The sequence below is a fragment of the Sinohyriopsis cumingii genome, chromosome 2 (assembly GCF_028554795.1).
Source record: "Sinohyriopsis cumingii isolate HCF-2022 chromosome 2, ASM2855479v2, whole genome shotgun sequence".
In the NCBI taxonomy this organism is placed as follows: domain Eukaryota; kingdom Metazoa; phylum Mollusca; class Bivalvia; order Unionida; family Unionidae; genus Sinohyriopsis; species Sinohyriopsis cumingii.
The window spans coordinates 159,029,286-159,049,958 of NC_142962.1; positions in this window are offsets into that span (position 1 = coordinate 159,029,286).

Genomic DNA, 20,673 nt, shown 5'->3' on the forward strand with positions numbered 1-20,673 from the left:
TGATCTAAGTCTGCCGAGCTCCACCCCTGGTACATTACTGTTTGATCTACACCTGTCGGACTCCACCCCAGGTACATTACATTATAATCTAAACCGCCGGCCTCCACTCCAGGTAAATCAGTATGATATAAACCTGCATGCATCAAACTATATACATACTTTCTGGATACAATATGCTAAGTATACATTTAGCTGAAGATTCCTTGTTCTTTTTGGATGATAAAATATGTTAAAAATCACATTTTTGCGATGAGTTGGAATTTATTTTGTTCAGACGTATTTACCTTTTAATGTTTTTGCAAGACTTCCTATAGAGCGTAAATAAGCAAAAATTCGAACTTGAATCTTTATAATTGCAATTCAGAAACATGGTACTGTTAAACGTGTTATTAGGATGCGTCTTTTGGGTACGTAGGTGAGACATGCCTCTACGCGCATAGTAATTTTAATATTTTCCAAATGTTCCAGTTAAATACAGCAAATGATATAGACGATTTGTGACCTTAAAAACGTTTACAGAGCACATTGAAATTGCTGAAGCCGCCTCCGTAGACAACGTCTACGCCCGAAAAAGTAAGCGAACACATAATTATAATACATTTGCCTTGAAATTAACGGGTAAAACAAAAACAATGATTGATCTCTTATGTATATTTAATTTGCTTTGCTTCTCAGTTATTTATTAAAAAATGTATTATTTCCTTATATGCTGTCAGCAACTAAACATTATATCTAGTGGCTGACCTTGTCCAAAATTAGTTACAGGTTTGGTAAACAACTTTTTTTTCAGACAGGTATCATCATCTTTACGCTATGTCAAGGACGCTATATTATTTAGTGGCAGACCACGTGATGATTGTCATGATTTATTGTGATTTTGGTGAAGGACTTTCTAATAATAGCATACATCTTTCTACAATAAATAACTTTTGAGCTTCATCCGGGAATTTGTTTTGTGTCTTAGTTTTTCATGTAACTGATTTTTTTTTTTAAAGTCTGTTATTCGTACTTTAACATCTGAGCAGAATCAAGTTTTCGTTGTGCAGTATTTTATTTTTGAATTATTCAAATTATTTCTTCTCTTATTAAAAGGATTCAACAAAAGACTGTTGGCGCATCAACACGTAACGAACCATTACTGGCACATCAACACATTTAGTGCTGAACTTAATTTGGATTTCCACTAAAGTTTATTCAGAATTTTTGTTATTAGGACTTGTGTCTGCAATTCTATGATTATTTTGGGATTTAATTAGCAAAACCGTAAGTTCCATTTTGTCGTTTTCACTTTGCATTCTAAGGAAATAAATTAGTGGTTGAAGTTTACAAGCTTGCTGCATTTCTAATTCTTTTCAGTTACTTATTTTAAGAGCAAAGATTCGCAACATATCTATACAGAGAACATTACAAAAATTGAACGATATGGCAGTTTGTAAATATATCCATATCAAAGGTAATGCCTTCAAGAATTTGTCAGAAGAACAACCCATATTACAAAGATTTTTGCTGTTTATTGCTGTTGCAATTCGTCAGCAGCAGCGTGGGAAAGGTAGTATCCTCCAGTACCCTTCCAAAACTAAGTAAATCTTACACTGAGGTTTAATTGAAAACCCCAAATGACTGTGCAGATTACGAACAAAAAATACTTGATTTCTGAGTAGATTTCTGGTTTTGTTTGGAGTTGTTTTCCTAATTCCTCAATTAAGGATATAAATAGTACATCTTGTTTACTACGACACAAATATATTTCCTTAAATATCAGCACAAACGTGGCACCTACACATAAATAATCTTGTTGATAGGAAAACATACACGTTCAGATTTATTTATTTATTTATTTATTTATTTATTTATTTATTTATTTATCGTGTGCAGTGCTTGCTCAGCCATTTAACAGCGTCATCATCAGCAAGGTGCAGAGCCTTCATTCCACCTGAGAACTTTGTCAGTGGACAGTTGTTCACAGTGTGTGACATGGTCTGAAGTGCACCACATCATAAGGAAGTGTAATTGGCCTGGACCCATCAGACAAGGTTGACTGCCGAATGAATTTGTCCTGTCCGGAAACGGTTCAGCGTGGTCTGCATATGTCGTGGAAGGTTGAAGCCAGGAGGGCAGACAGATGGCTCTACTACGAGGGAGTGGTTTACAACATCTCTTGAATACCACTCATCTCTTCATGCCGAAATAGCTGTCATATCATCCGGCAACGGACCTAACCAGAGTGGATGCATCGAAGCCAAGCGGACAGCTGACTGTGAGGTTGATGTCCATGTACAGTGTAAGTTTCTCACTGGCATAAACCTTAGCCAGCAGTTTTGTGATTGCTTCCTGGCAACGGAGATATGGAGGAGGAAAGTTGCTGAGTATCGGCAGCCATAGTTAGGAAGTAGAACGTAGTGTTCCATAGATTATTTGCATTGCTGTGTTGAGCTGGACGTCAATTAGCTTGATATGGGACGATTGAGCCCAGACAGGAACGCAATACTCTGCTATTGAATAACAGAAGGCCAGTGCTGATGTTTTGAGTGTCTGAGCACTAATGCCCCAGGTTGGCCCAGCCTGTTTGCGGAGTATGTTGCTTCGAGAGCTCAGTTTTGCGGAAGGTTTCTTCAGGTGGTTGTAGAAGGTCAGGGTCCTTTCCAGAGTCACACTAAGGGATGTTGGTGTCGGGTCGTGTTTTATGTGCTACCCACTGAGGAGGATGCAAAGCTCACGGTTAGTATTTGCATTGTTGAGGTGGAAGACGCTGGAGACAGTGTTTGCTGTGCTTGGCTGTAGGCACAGGTTCTGATATTCCTGGAGTATTCGTTCGTCTGAAAGTTGGGAACTGCGTTAGTTCAGTCGGAGGAGCGTTTAAATCATATTGCAAAGTTTGCGGATTCGATGACTTTAACTCTTATTTCCTCGGGATAATACAGTTCATAATGTATGGAACCTACTATTAAGAAACAAACAGGAAAAAATGTAACCCTGGCCCAGACACATATCTTCTTAATTATACTACCAGTGAAACATTCCGATTGTTCATCTGAAATTGATGATGTTCGTGTCTCACTAAAAGCTGAAGGAAAATTTCTTGAGTTTGCATCATTACTCCAGGCCTTGTCAAACAATGATGTCAACTGATATCATAGTATTCATACTCCAGGCCTTGTTTGACATAGCTGTCAACTGATATCATAGTATTCATACTCCATGCCTTGTTTGACATAGCTGTCAACTGATATCATAGTATTCATACTCCATGCCTTGTTTGTCATAGCTGTCAACTGATATCATAGTATTCATACTCCATGCCTTGTTAGACATAGCTGTCAACTGATATCATAGTATCCATACTCCATGCCTTGTTAGACATTGTTGTCAACTGATATCGAAGATTTCATACTCCGGACATTATCAAACGTGCTGTCGGCTGATATATTATTCATGCAACAATCTTTAAGTTACTTTTAAGATGTTCGTGTGCTATAACATGCAGCAACGAAACTAACAATGTCAAAGAGCTGACCCGATTCCATATCATTTTATTGTATTGACCCTCCAATATGAATAAATAATGTTTTCATGAAAACACACAAACAAAAAAAAAAACACACGCACGTAAAAGGAATCAAAATGTGACGGTGCTACATATATCTACTCCCAGTGAATGGTATATATTCCCAAAAATAAACAATGAGGAACAATTCTGTATATTTATTTTACTTATTTATTATTTGCTACTAGCTATACATAAAATGTAATGTCAGCATAAGAAAGTAGAAAAGAAGAAATAATATTGCCATTATCGAGTTTAGACTTATTTTTCGTTTCTTCTCAAGCTCAAAACAAATAACGTTTTATTTCATATTTTAACATTTACTTTTGCTATTTTCTTCCTTAGAAGAACCAAAGTCCCATGTGTAGACACTATTGCTTGAACATTTCGTTTACATATGGGTTGTTATTGTTCTTGTTGTTCTTTAAAATAAAACAAAAGACTCATTAAATAGACGGAAATAATGCTATTCATCCAAAATAACCATTGTGTTGGCATATTTTGAGTTTTAACATTATGTGTATCTAACTAGAGAAAGTTCTCAATGTCCCTCAGTTAATTATCTTGAGTAAATCTAGTAGTTGAATGCATTTACTTTCTTCTGTTGTTTGTTTTTAAGACATTATAAATCCAATTTTTATGAACTGACGGCATTCTCTACAAATCGATTCTATTTAAACGGTCACGTGATACTAATCTTGAATTTTTACACATCGTTAAATTCTGAGGATTACTTTTGGTTCCCTGTTTCCAGGTCATTTTATGTGAAGTTTTATCTATATCTACACCTTACGCAATTACAATAACAAGCCCCCAACCGATTTCAGATAAACAAAATTACAAAGCCCAGATTAACATCGCCCATTATAAGTTAAAACAATGTAATTGCACAGACCTTTTAGCACTCAAACACTCAACCATTTTGCCTAAGAAGACACATGGCGGGTTTTACAAGTCAATCTTTAGAATTTATTATATTTCGCTTACAACATGTTCCAGTAGCTGTTATTAAAGGTCATGGTTATATGACGCGCACGGGATATCACTAAAATGAACATAATTTGGATTTTGAAAGATTTAAATACGCAGAAAGGAAGAACAACGATTGGTATAGGAGCACGTGCCATACGCAAGCGTAATGCTAAAAAACAGGGATAGCCTGGTTTAATCAGCATCAACCAGATTTTTTAAATTATAAAAATGGTCAATACCAGATCCGCAGATAACTGGAATGACCCACTCTGACACTCTGCCCTATATTACTACATAAATATCAACCAATCATGGCTAGCGAAGCAGTAGATATGTAATCTGTGGCAGTGAAGAGGCTAATCAAAGAAAACTCCGGGCTACCTGATTGTGAACGCTTTGTTAATGCATTCTGCTAATATGATGACAGAAAGAAAGTAAATTGGAATTTTAAGGATTAAATGATCGTGGTTGGGTATTTATCGATGTGTAAATTGTTACCTTATCACTCACAAAGTCAACATAAAGTCCTTCGGACTTTATTTACTTTGTGAGTGATTAGGTAAAATGTACAAATCGATAAATATCCTACCATGATCACTTAATCCAATATCATTCAACTTGATCTGTTTTGTATAATAAACTCAATTATCCTCAGTATTCATCTGAGTATTCCGTTATATTCTGGAAAATTTATAAATAATGGCATATTTTATCCGCAACATCAGAAAACGAATTATTATAAATCCAAACCATAAGCGAGAGCTATTGACAAGTATCATAACTGTCGAATAAAGCCTAACCCATACAAAACAGAATCGAAATAGAAAGTATGGTTCGAGAAATGTTTCATAACATTCGTCGATAACGACTGAACTCTTCGTGTTGATAAATTAATTCCATTAGGAGCGAACTTATTCATAGACTTAGCAGCGTCATCAACGACATATGACTATTAAATGTCGACAATAAGAGTTTTCTGTGCAATTTTAAACTAACATGGAGATTAGTCATAAGACCATAACCATAAAATAACGATAAAATCAGCAGTTGGTAAATGCATGACCAATAATAATAATAATAATAATAATAATAATAATAATTAAACAAATAAATAAATAAATAAAAATGATTTTTTAAAAAAAAAAATATCATCAACATGAGCACAAAAGAGATAAACACATGTAGATTTGGATAAGTATCAATATTGTGGAATAAATTAAAAGCATATTAACAAAGACAAAAGAAAAACAATAATAGCTTTGTAAGAAAATTCTGATATATATTCTGCTGAATCACAATTTCAAAATAGTATGGATTCAATCATAAAACGCAATGGGCATAATGCCAATGATTGGTAATTAAATTAAAAAACAACAGGTACGATAAATTAGGACATAACTACAGTAATGCCAAAGACTACTGGACATATAAATGTGGCACAACATACCATCATAATTTGCCGTAACCATATATCAACTCGTAAGATGCTGGTGCCCATACTGTACAGAGTGGACGACAGCATAATTAGACGTTATGACTATTTAAAAATCAACTTCTTGAAGTGATTTATCGATAACAAAGACCAGTAAATACTTCTAAAAGAATATTCGTAAATACTTACAAAATGTATTATACTTCCACCAAGGACATAAGACGTAATATCAGCATTAATTCGATATTTACAGCAGGCTCAGGTTTTAGCAACTACATAGTCCAGAATCATGGTCAATTGGCTGAAGAAAAACAGAGAACATGCAAATCAAAAGTGTAATATTAAATATAAATATACATAATATATATTCCGCTATTTAATAACATTTTATTCTGAAAGTGTTAGTACAAGACGATATTAATAAAGAAATACAAATCATACCAACTAGCGATGGTAAGTATCATTTATAAAGGAAAGATTTCATCGACGTCAGCATGAAAGAAATAACGATAAGATTTTTAGGTACTTAAAGGTTTATTGGTCAATCACAAGACCAGCTAACTCAAATCCTAAGAATAATTAACTTTTTTTACAGAATCTATAAAATATTTTAAAGAAATGGATTCACACGGATAGATGCATTAATTTAAAAGACGGAATGAAACTGAACTATCGCCGATATAGATATTTTCATAAACTCACCTTATCAGGAATTAACAAAGAGGGTTATCTTTATGTAAAATATGTATTTAAACAATTTCTAATTAAATTATTTTGGTGATCTTTACAATTACAGGTACGGAATATACTTAAATGCAACGTTATACGTTTCAAAAACTCTGATCGATATATATGAATAAAATCAAACCTTACCCACCAACTTATTTTGAAAGTTTATAACTGAACTTAAGTCGTAGTCATGGACAAATAATGAAATTTTTAAACGTTGTGATATTCTGCTTAAATAAAATAGAATAGAAACTTTGTCTTCCCATACTTTTAAGCATCACGTAATAATACTAAATTCTGTTTGATTTTGTTGCACATCAAAGAACTATTTCATTGCTTCTGTAAATTGTAGTTTGAATTTATACCCTGGAGAATAACCATGTCTTCAGATCTTCCCACAGCAGTCATTATAGTTCATATTACCCACAGCAGTCATTATAGTTCATATTACCCACAGCAGTCATTATAATTCATATTACCCATAGCAGTCATTATAGTTCATATTACCCACAGCAGTCATTATAGTTCATATTACCAATGGCAATCTAGAGCGAGACTAGCCTCTGCATGAACATACAAATATAACGAAAAGATTTATTCAACTCACTTACATACAAAGTAACCTAACCTTGCCATATTAATCTTTAATTTAAGTAATCAACTTATTTCACTCAGCTTTTGTTAGACTATTTAGGTTTTATCTTCTTTTATCTGCATTTCTTCTAGTGGTATATCATGTTTAATTGTTTCCTCATCAGATCAAATAACTTAAACAGACAATTACTTTCTGTAAATGATAATGGTCCAAACAGTTATTACTGCTGGCATCTAATGATAGTAAGATGCTGAAAGCATTTATATGATAATGTGTTCTATGTAGCTTAATGTTGGATATCTATTATATGTACTTTGTCCTTGACTAAAGATAACAGAGAATATTTAAATCAATACATATTGTTTAATGTTTAATCTCTGTATTAAAGAGATTAAATTTTATTTGCGACCGTACATTATTGTGAACTAGACCCAATATAATCCTTAAGGATATATCGCTTTTCCAAACGAATAAAGTGTCCCGAATGTGCAGATGTAACAATATCCTTCAACAATAATCTCTTTTACTCACGTGGCACTGAATGCAATAATGAGCGTGGTTCGTTGCTGTATCTTGGCGGGAGTCAACGTTACGGAAATCGAAAGGATATAGAACCAATGTTTCACTGCCATTCGTCGAAACTGCTCAGTGTATTCCAGGCGACTCCATACCTAACAGACAAAGCTTTTAATCCGTTCATACCCCTGATAAATAAGCATATAGAAGATTTTTCTAACCTAATTACTACATCATTTCGACTTTCAATTCAAAATGAATAACACTAACGTTCAAATGGAAATACTTAGGACTATTCAACTTTGACGTGAAGATGATACTCCAGTGCTCTTTCTGAAGTAACCGTTTTAAATTTATACTGGCAACATCACTCTTAAATATTTCTCCTTTTCTAAATCTACTCTCAAAATGTTTACAGGGCCACGGGAGGAGCTTCCGTTGTTCTATCTTCACTCTTCATCGAGTGATTACATTTTGTTCCTTTTATATACAACCAAACGTCAACTTCGCGACCAAATAAATTAAGCAACCCCGTTCGACAAGTTGCCTACCCTCTTTATTCCACTCGGGGATTTTGTTAAGATACAAGTTCACGGGGATCGTAATACGCACATGACAACAGCAAAATGGTAGAAGATTTTATTTCCAGACACGATTAGTGTGCATATAACACCAAGTCGTCAAAATATTTAAATGCTGGAACGGCTACATATAAGTGCATATATTTGACAATGTTTTATTCTTCTCTGCTCTTGGATTTTGAATGGAAGGTCGCAGATGACCTTCACAGCAGTGGTCCCTTCCCTATCTCTCTCAAGGATATTAACTCTGCCATCGGTGAGCAACTTCCACAATGGAATTTAAAAAAGGCCGACTGGACAAAGTTTAAAACACTTTTCAAAACTAGACTAAACAGAAATACCTTTTTAAGCAAAAGATTATAAGCCACATAGCGTCTGCACATCATATTTATATGTATTTATACGAAAATATTTAAGGTATGTTCATAGTTTCTAGTTTTTCAAAAGGTTTTAGATATTAAATAAACTGGGGAGTTGTTTGAAGTGAAATTTATTTGAATGCATTAGTCTCATCATCTATCAATCTATCCATTCAATAGTATTCTATTGCGGTATTAAGCAAAGCTATTTCAATTAACATAAATTTAAACCTCCTTGCAAATTACAGGAATGGAAAATCATATAAGCACTGTTGCGAGTCTATGCTCTTAAAACAAATGACAGAAAAGAGTGAAAGACAACAAGCTTTGTAAAATTTAACAAATAATTTATTTCCCTAGTATACAAAAGTGAAAAGAATAAAATAACTTACGGAATTGCGAATTATATCCCAAAAGTATCCAAGAATTACAGACACAAGTCCTAATAATTTAAAGTCCTGAATGAAACTCAGTACAAGTCCCGAAGAACTCCAAAAAGTGAAAGCGATGTCGTGTCTGTAATAGAGCATATAGTGTTGATATTTCAACAGTCGTTTCTTGAATCACAGTAATATAATTCCAGGTTTGAATTTAGTATTAATTCCAGTGAATATATATATATCCAAGAATTTTATCCGAGCACTTTGTATTTCCAAAGAAACTAATCAAATGAATTCAATAATTTGAAGGAAAAGATTCATCCCAACTGGATACATCATAATACAAATTGAAAGTGCTAGATGTTAAAGCATGAATGATCAAGTCCTCACAATTACAAGAATATCTAGCTCCGTACTTGACCTCAGGCCACAGTTAGCATTTTCTAAAAAAAAAAAAAAAAAAAAAACATTACCTAATGGAACATAACGTTCAATAATGTATGATGCTTACAAAAATCAAAACCATAACCTGGATTACCCTCAGAAAGTTCCAAAACTTGGACCCTAATAAACATATTTACTTCAATTTTTTAATAATGATCCTAATATTAAGTCCGTACACAGAGAGAATAATTTAGCTATGTGTTAGTTGCTTAGACAAAATAAAATCAAAAAGTCAATCAGGTCAAGCAGAAATGAACTCAGTTTTGGATAAGGTTAAGACCAGCATACAATATTACGTTACAATAGCATGTAATGAACTATAAAAAAAATCAAAATTAGAAAACAAATAAATTAAATGTACATAACAGTACCTCATGAATATATACGGTAAAGATACTGTTAAAACTATTTATAGTTTTCTACTCTGCCTGTCTTGGTCAACGTCAAATTTGGAGTCAGGGAATCTGTCAGGCATAGTCTGTTAAATTTGGAGTCAAGGAATCTGCGCAATCGTCAGGAACTTTTATTTAGGATAAATGATATTTGCTCTGAAAATCAAATTTGAACTTTTAAGCAATCTAAATATTTAGCATTTAGACGATGAAAATATTTTGAAGAACACATTAATGATGATCAGATAGCTGCCTTAGAGTTACATTATAGGTGTTCACTCCAAGATCCACTGAAATGACTGGCGCCCTTGTAAGCAGCGGAAATGGAATGCAGATTTAGAGACTATTAATCGTTGCGTCAGATTGATTGAACAGGCTCCGGACAATGGCTTAATGAAGAATTAACCGAACAGATTGAACTAAAATGCAATATCTGTATTAATCAAATTACATTGTGTACATTCGTTGCGTCAGATTGATTGAACAGGTTCCGGATAATGGCTTAATGGAAAACCAACCGAACAGATTGAACTAAAACGAAATATCTGTATTAATCAATTTACATTGTGTAATCTTTCCAAAACTGGATAATCTATAATGTGTCTAGGTCGAAGTGCTTGATATTTCTCGCGTGTAGAAAATACAATCAAGATTGTATAATGTATACAAAAGATAATATTTGTATACTTATTTAATAGTCAAATGATACTGTCGCATTAAAACACGTGCTCTGGCTTTTCTTACTTCTAGTCCGTAAGAAAACAAATATAAGATGCTGTTACTGTCACGCATGTAGTACAACGATTTCACGCAAGTAGTACACGATTTCACACATTTAGTACAACGATTAATTTCTTTGTTGTTTCCTGCCGAGAACCATGAGCTCTCGAAATCACAAAAGTTTGTCAGCAGAAAGATACTGATTAGCATATCATCAACCGTTCAGCCACTTTTAGCTCTTTTTCTAAAGCACGGTTGATAAATATATGGAACAGTGTAACAGAATAATAACATGAAACCAGCAAACAAAATCAGACAAAGAACACTATTTATCAACTAATGTAAGTGTACGGGTGTATGTATACAAACCTACGAGTTATTTTAATATTTGAGGGCATCCTGTCATATAGAAAATTTCAGTTGTAGTGAGATGTTTTACTGCAAGTTTGGTAACATGACAACACATTTCTCATTCGTCATGCGGTGGAAAACAATGCAATCCTGAGGATGTGATGAAAATGTTTAATTATTTATTTTATATTAGGATGATTACTGCCGACGAGGGAAAGGATGGACTTATTTCTGCAAGACGGAAGAGGGAATAAGACGAACCAAGTTATCTTTTTAAATGTAATATCCAATTTGAAATCACGTGTTAAAAATAAACATCTATTACACAGTGTATTTCAAACGTCTATTACATAGTAACTATCAAGCGACAGTTATGGAGACAAATACAAAATTAATTAAGAAATTAACTCGGACTGACGACCTGTAACTATCGATTAGTTCAACTATGATTCCAGCAGCTTCCAGATTATAACGATTCAAGTAAGATAGACAATAAAATGATGTACTATGTAGAAAAGTAAAGCTTCGCAGACAAGAAGGACAAAATGGTACAAAGCTACACAGACAAGAAGGACAAAATGGGGAAAAGCTACACAGACAAGAAGGGCAAAATGGAACAAAGCTACACAGACAAGAAGGACAAAATGGAACAAAGCTACACAGACAAGAAGGACAAAATGGGGAAAAGCTACACAGACAAGAAGGGCAAAATGGAACAAAGCTACACAGACAAGAAGGACAAAATGGGGAAAAGCTACACAGACAAGAAGGGCAAAATGGAACAAAGCTACACAGACAAGAACGACAAAATGGTACAAAGCTACACAGACAAGAAGGACAAAATGGGGAAAAGCTACACAGACAAGAAGGGCAAAATGGAACAAAGCTACACAGACAAGAAGGACAAAATGGGGAAAAGCTACACAGACAAGAAGGGCAAAATGGAACAAAGCTACACAGACAAGAAGGACAAAATGGTGAAAAGATGCACAGACATGAAGGACAAAATGGTGACAGTTTAGTAATTGCAAGTGCACTTGATTCAAAAGACTTATCATGAAACAAACAAACAATCATTCTTTATAAGAATACTAGTAAAATGAGCGGATCAATTTATATATTGAAATAGGTTATGAACCTTTTCATAATCCTCTTTTATACTTATCAAAACAGCAATCATAAACCATTTAATGCAAAACAAATATAATTGCTAGACAATCAAAAAATGAAATAAAATCTCGAGTTGTTTTGAAAGCCAGTTAATTATGCTGCCATTATTACTCGGTAATTCAGGTATTATCTTTTGCACACATAGTTGAGAATATTATTAATGTCTTGTTTTTGTCCACAAGTGCTCGTTTTCGAAACCACCAGCACTTGTAATTCCACCACTTATAGCTAAATCTTAAGCATTATACGAAATTTGCTATTGTCAGTGCATTGCATCATAACATTATTTAGACAGAACAATACTTGACACAAAACTAAATACAGAGCAATTCTTTACACAGACTTATAAACATAGCACTATCTGATACAGAGCTATAAATAGGGCAATACTTTATACAATTATGCGTATAGATGCAATAATCATCATAATTCTTGCGCCATTCTCTGTCAATAAAATTTTTAGTCTTTCTCTAGGAGGAACTTTTCTTTGCAGGTTTCTTTTTTATTTTCTATATTTAACCAGTCACACTATCCTGACACCAAGCCTACCAGTCTTAACATTAATCTCTTAATGCTAAGCGCCAAGCGAGGCAGCTGTAAGTATCTTTTTTATAAGTCTTTGGTATGACTCGGCCGATGTTCAAACCCGCGACCACCCGCATCTGAGGCAGACGCTCTAACCACCATCCCACCGGAGCGATTTGTTCAAGAGAACATGACTGTACAAGTTCTGAATAAAGGGCAACACATGAAATGCTTGCGCGTCTGGAAGAAACTCCAGTGAAGCAACAAATCCAGCTTTATCAAGCCGTCTGTATTCTTCTGTCAAAGCATTGTATACTGTATATAAAATGTATATATTCAGTGCATATAAAATGGAAAATAGTCCCTTGTATTTTTTCATACTCAAAGTCTGACACTAACGCTATTTTTGGAATTCAGAATAGCAGGCTGAATGTCTAATTGTAGATACGATACTAATTTTTGAAGTGATTTTCTTTCAATAGTCAACCGTTTACATTTGTGCACTTATTAATCTTTCTCTGGATCCTGCGTAAGTGAAACTGATTACTCATGGAAGTAGTCATAAGCTGTTTCGGCTTGTATGGTTGGGGTTCATTGTGGACGGAAATAGCCATAGGAAGGAAGAAAACGTAAACACTATACGAGGGAGCTGGGGGAAAACACACAAATATATTTGTTCGTATCAGCTGCTCATAGCTGTCGTAGCTAACTCCAACGGCAAGCACACCATTCGCTTATATGAGAGAAAGAGAAAAAGAGAGAGTGGGGGAGGGGGGATCTGGCAGCGTGAGACGAATGACTCGTGGAAGTAATACTTCCAGAGTAGATTACATAAATCTATACGTGCTATCTAAGCAGCTTTAGGGGTCGTCCATTAATTATGTCAACAAAATGGGGGAGGGGGTCTGAAGAAGTTTGACAATTGTTGACATGGGGGAGGGGGGAAGTTCAGAATAAACTGGCGTCAACAATGTTATTTTTTACAATAATTTTAATAAATCAAAAAAATAGGAAATCAGTCGGTGCGTTGGTATGGCACACACTCGCTCGCTCGTCAACAGCCCACCAGTTTAATCATAAACCGGTTGAGCTTTTGCCAAGAAAGTCATAGTTTTGCATCATCATATTTTGTTTTTATTCAATGTAGCTTGTAGACTGTAGACAGATTTTTAAGGGAAGCTGTTACTATATTCAAAGACTGCACTGAGCCATAGACATCTAAATAGTATAGCTATCCATGGACTTCTATTAAATAGCATCTATGTTATATGTATAGATGCTATATATATATTGAAGTCCATGAGCTATCCCTCCAAGGATGAATAACTGAGCCTAGGAAACTTGAGAGCTTGACTATTATACAGTCATCTTTAAACATAATACATAAAATAAATTATGTAGCCTACACAAGCATACAAGTTCTTCAAACAGATGCAGTAACCTTAATGCCTTACAAATATTGTACACTTTGATATTAGAAGGGTCACTGAAAGTTTGACAGTTGGTGACAAGAGGGCGGGAGGGGGGTAAAAAAATGCCTAAATATTGTTGACATAATTAATGGACGTCCCCTTAGCGAGATGAAATTTGTCATTCTAAATGTCGAAAAGTGCCGCTTCTCGTATAACATCGCCGATAAAATGTCAAAGATAGAAACAGGACTCTCCAGTAGTGTACATGGTGTACTGCTAATCCCGTTAATTTAAGTAAATGTATTACTTTTTCGCCGACTATAATATTTCTTATACACGACACAAATTTGGCAAAAGCAGTAAAATGATAAATTAGAGACTTAATTAAAACACTCAGACGTTGAATAGTTTTGTGAATCATTTTTTCGCTTGTCAGAAAAATGACCATCGGATTCAAACCTACACGTGTCATTGGTAATGATTCAGTCAATAGTGAAACAGTTCCTTTAAAATATTGTCTAGGCAGTTTCAGTATTCTTTATTTTTTCCTGGCAATATTTTCTCTGTTCGTCATGATGTTTGATATCTATCTGTAGAGATTCCTTTCGAGGAGGAGCTTTCAGTATATTTTATTTATCCTCCAAACCTTTTTTCTTCCTGCAAGACAAATAACCTTTTAACAAAACCTTGATTTAAATATTTATGAGTTTAATGAGTTCGGATCAGTCAATATGTCTTCCATTAATTTAATCTCTTTCAGTGGCGTCGCTAGAGGGGTGCGGGGGGTGCGGACCGCACCAGGTGACACCATCTCAGAGGGGTGACACCAAAATGAAAAATTGCAAATTTTACAGAACACACACTGCTCGGTCTAGTCGGATTTCATAAGCGGATAACCGATCATAGTTAAATACATGACTAGCAGGCACAGGGTGCCACCATGCAGTCTGCAGAGCGTCTGGTGCTTATTTGAATGAGATTCAGAGCTGGTCGGAGCAAAATTTGGAGTTATTTTAAGAAGAAGAAATCCATGGTGGAAGTCTGGAGGGGTGACACCATGAGTTTACCGCACTAGGTGACACCAACCCTAGCGACGCCGCTGATCTCTTTCATTGGCAACTGATATTGGCTACTTTGTACAACAGGTGATTATTCAATCGGCTGATTTAAAGGTCTGTCCAGGTGCTTGCCATTTAGTGGTATCCATTTCATTTTTTCTTTTGTCCAGTCTCGAGATTGTGGAAGTTTCTTCCTCCTTTCGTACCTATAGAGGATTGAGTTATGTAACGGTATACAATTTATAATAAAACTCATCCTGTCTATGAAAAGTACAGTATTATATTTTAATATCTTTATCTCTTTTATATTACAGTACTAGCCCATAATACTGTTTAAGAGATTAACTAAACTTTAATAATTTTAATTTCTTTAATTGAATTAAAGTTTTAAAAATCCATGTTATAATTCTGTTTTCATTTAGCAAAATGACTTATGATCTCATGGATTTCGTGAAATTGTACGTTGAATTTAGTATAATTGGCCTTGGGGTAAATCTGTTTAATGTTGGCACATCTGTATATTTTTATGTTTACCCCCTTTATTTACATTGTTGTCAAGAATGCATGAATACATGTTGTATGCGTTGGGACAGAATTATTGAGTAAAAGTGCTGAGATTGAAATTTTTACGAGCTGGTGCAGAAAACCCATAAAATGCATTTTTCTTGTATCCAGGGGTCGGCAGGTTTGGGACTTGATGGGAGGCTGTTGGGCAGGAGGGTTTCTAAATTCCTGATGGATGGGTGCGCTGGATGGTTTACGTGTTTCCCGTGGGAGAGGACGAGAGCCTTGTTCTGGTTCGGTGTGGGCGAACACAGATACTGCGTATCGATTGAGAGCGGGCTCGGGCGGGGTCGGTTCGTTCGTCAAAAACCGGAGGGCTGTGTATTTCCTTGCAGGTAAGAATCGTCTGTGTTCGTAAACTTCTTTAAAGTATAGGGACTTTTTGATGTTAAGATTTTCACGGTAAAGTTCAATCTAGACTTTATATTTTTGTAAAATTTTTGTGAGTTCTATCTATTTTATATTATAATGTAAGTGAATGTTCAATTGTTTCGAAGAATTTATATTCATCTCTATTTTGTATTTATGGTATGTATTACTAGCAAAGACGAATTCGCTACCAACTTCATGTTTAGATTTAATCTGGAAATAAAAACATTCTTTAAGTAATAAAGAATAATGTTTTAGTAACTTCAAATTAGTATTCTATTTTAAATTTAGTAAAATACATTTCTTCAAAACACTTGTTGCATTAAATCGCAACTATTGAATGCTATACTCTTTGGCTATCATGAATTTAGTCGAGATTTAATTATCTATATTATATTCTAAAAGCCAGAAATTATACAAATGCATGAAGTTGGTAAGCTCGAAGGAAAAGTGGAATTTTATGTTGTATTCCATGTATTTTAAGTATAGTACTTCTCATCGCCATTTTCCCCCAAGATGTAGCCGTATCTACACCGTTATGAGTGACACTCCCTTCTGTTAAGAACGTCTGAACTAACTCTCTCTCTCTCTCTCTCTCTCTCTCTCTCTCTCTCTCTCTCTAACCATGGGCAAAGACCTTCTTAAATTATGAATATTTCCTTCTCATAGCAAGGAATGCGAAGAAGGTTATCATCAAAAGTTTTTCATAACAAAACTTTTCATAACATATGCACTAGGGGACGATTCTAGTGAAGAAACACGTTTGCTCTTGAGTTATGGATAGAAAATAAAGGTTCTGTGCGACGTTTAAATCTTAAGGTTTAGCGATTTTCACGATTTTCGGAACGGAGTAGCTATAGCTCCTAATTCGGCAATGACTGAAGGATCAGCTCAGCTGTGCCAGAATCTTAATAGATCTGTCTCGAAATTTCCTGTCCAATTTGAAAATCTATACTTGTATTGATGGATATGGAATTTTAGTTTTAATACTATATCGCTTCAAAGGTAAAACGTTGCCTGTCCCGACTAAAAACGATGACTATGTAGTACTTACTTATTCATATCGATACTACCCCTCAAAGGATCATGGTGAAAGTGGCATATTTTCCTGACTCGCCATCTTAAGCAATGTCCACTCAAGTCCAGTGGTACTGATGTGATGCATAATCAGAATCTGCAACTCAAGATTTGAGCCCAATTACGCTGTGGTACTTAAGAGAATCCAAGACAGCTGACAGGTTTCTCAATTAATAAAGACATTCTTGGGCATTCCTGTGGGAGTTGTTAGAGTTGTTGTTGTTGTAGGGTTTAACGCCATTTTTCAGCATAAGATAGGCCATACATGGCGGCCAGTATTAATGGTGGAAGAAGAACCCGGCAAAAACCACCGACCCACGAGAAGCTAAAGACACGTTTTCTTACATACATACATCAGCTGACCCCGAGACGCGAACCATAGTTAAAGTAACTTGGACCTAAAGTCGAAATGATTTTCCACATGTAGACAGGAAGTTGAAAATTAAAAGTAAAGTAGAATAAGAGAAATCCATTTGAAGATTATTAGGTGAGTTAATATTTTATTGTTAAGTACATACTAACGTAAACAAAGCTATTAAATATATTTATTTCATTACAAAGTTTAAAACGTTTAGTAATGAAGCTGGTTTTGTAAACATAATGTACTACGTTTTTATTATTGATTTATTGTCAAGTATTCAACCATTTGAAATGTGAGGAAGCCTAAAGCATCCATTATATAGATCCCAGATTTCCGGATATTTTAAAAATACTTTACCATAGTAAACTTCACACACAGCATTGCACTTTTATCCACAACCTTGTAAAATAAAAAGAGGATGTTGAATAGACAGCTTCTGTGTTTTCTTTCTTTACCTAATATGTGTATTTCACACTCTGGTACCGTACCTAGAAACTCTGAAGAAACAAAATCCAGTCCAGAACTCAAATTTGTCTAGACGCTTAAATCATGAACAATTGTCATCAATGTCAGAATGTTTTGGCGTGATTGAAAATCACGACGTAAAGAGAAGTCAAAGACTAGCATGGCTGGTGATACAATTTCTTATCTGTACTGATATATATATATATATATATATATATATATATATATATATATATATATATATATATATATATATATATATATATATATATATATATTAGTAATTCTTTTGCTATATTGATTTTTAGTCGGTAAGATTTTGGCTGGATATCGTCAACAAACCTCCTCCTCACGACCTCTGCTGTGTTTACTCAGTAATTTATTTCCGTATACTCTTTTTTGTAGATTTTTAACATGGCATACATGTATAATATTATGGACAAATACGATAAGGAAATAGGCACGAATATGGCCGTAAAATTATACATCATAAGCCAACACAGGCAAAAGAGGACAAAAACTACCAACTACATCTAATGGCCACATACTGGAAACAAAATGGGATTTATTATTATTATTATTATTATTATTATTAAGCTACAAAATGAAATAAAATGTTTAACTATATTAACCATTCCCTTTTCATTATAGACGTTGCTTTTATAGTGTGCGCTAAGTGTGACGGTTATATGATTATATGAGAGAAATTCTTGGCTCTGTCAGTATTTTATAACGCAAGTATTACATAAACAATAGAACTCCAATATACCAAATTTATAAAGAATCAAATAACTTTTCAGTGATTATTGTAGCAGCAAACATAATTTCAATACGTACAGATGGCAAGACCCCGGTGAGCTGTCGTAAACTATCTTGTTTAGGTATAACACGGTACCGACACAAAGGTGACATATTTTCTTTCTCTCTTGCTACAGTCGCTACAAGTGGAAGTAAAAAGACAGCACCATTGACTAAGAAAATGCAAACTATGGGTTAACGCTCTAAAGCTTTTGAGAAAGAAGTTTAAATAATCCATAGACCCTGGGGTAAACGTGGTGATACTAGGTGCAGACTCTGGGATACAAGTGGTGATACTAGGTGCAGACCCTTGGGTAAACATGATGTTACTAGGTACGTATCCTGGGGTAGACGTTACAATACTAGATGCACACTCTGGTGTTTAAATATTGATAATATTTGCATACCCTTGTGTAGATGTGGTGACACTAAGTGTATACCCTAGGGTAGACGTGGTGACACTATATGCAGATTCTGTGGTAGACGTGGTGACACTAGATGTAGACCCTAGGGTCGATGTGGTGACACTAGGTGTATAACCTAGGGTAGATGTAGTGATACTAGGTGTAGACCCTAGGGTAGATGTAGTGATACTAGGTGCAGACCCAAGGGTAGATGTGGTGATACTAGGTGCAGACCCTAGGGTAGATGTGGTGACACTAGCTGCAGACCCTAGGGTAGATGTGGTGACACTAGGTGTAGACCCTAGGGTAGATGTGGTGACACTAGGTGTATACCCTAGGGTAGATGTGGTGACAATATGTGTATACCCTAGGGTAGATGTGGTGACACTATGTGTATACCCTAGGGTAGATGTGGTGATACTAGGTACAGCTTTGGGGTAGATGTGGCGATACTAGGTGTAGACGCTGAGGATGTATTCGCTTTGTAAGTCAACCGGCAGCTGTAGTGACAAATGTGGACTCAGCATGGTTATCGTAAACATCCAATACGTCTACTCTCTTCACTAGATGTAGATATCCTTAGCTTAATAGGACAACAATTTAAATTACAGCGTTATTATTTTATATTAAACTTACATCAATATCCACGATAAAAACTTGTATTCAATAGATCATTGCAAGTTCTGCATGGCACAAGACACGATGCAATAACTCTATTACTGAAAGAAAACCTTTAGCCTAATCAACCATTCCTTTAATGGTCTGATAATGTTTAGCCAGGTTTTTCCAACAGTAAGTCTCTGGTACATTACAGTTTTTATTACAGGTTTAACACATGAAGAAGTGACCTTCATAAATTCTCTTGATTTATGGCTATTCTCATATTGTTACGTTTCAGAAAGCTTTAGCAAGTTCAGTTTCCTTTTCATCACTTTCTACTTTCAAATTCATTTTCATCTAATACCATTATGTGCCTCAAGAAAGAATGTAATATATGGACCTTAACTGTAAGTAGTACAGTTGTATGCCACAAGAAAGAATGTAATATATGGACCTTAACTGTAAGTATTACAGTTGTATGCCACAAGAAAGAATGTAATATATGGACCTTAACTGTAAGTAGTACAATTGTATGCCACAAGAAAGAATGTAATATATGGACCTTAACTGTAAGAGTACAATTGTATGCCACAAAAAGAATGTAAAATATGGACCTTAACTGTAAGTATTAAAATTGTATGCCACAAGAAATAATGTAATATATGGACCTTAACTGTAAGTAGTACAATTGTATGCCACAAGAAAGAATGTAAAATATGGACCTTAACTGTAAGTATTACAATTGTATGCCACAAGAAAGAATGTAATATATGGACCTTAACTGTCAGTAGTACAATTGTATGCCACAAGAAAGAATGTAATATATGGACCTTAACTGTAAGTATTACAATTGTA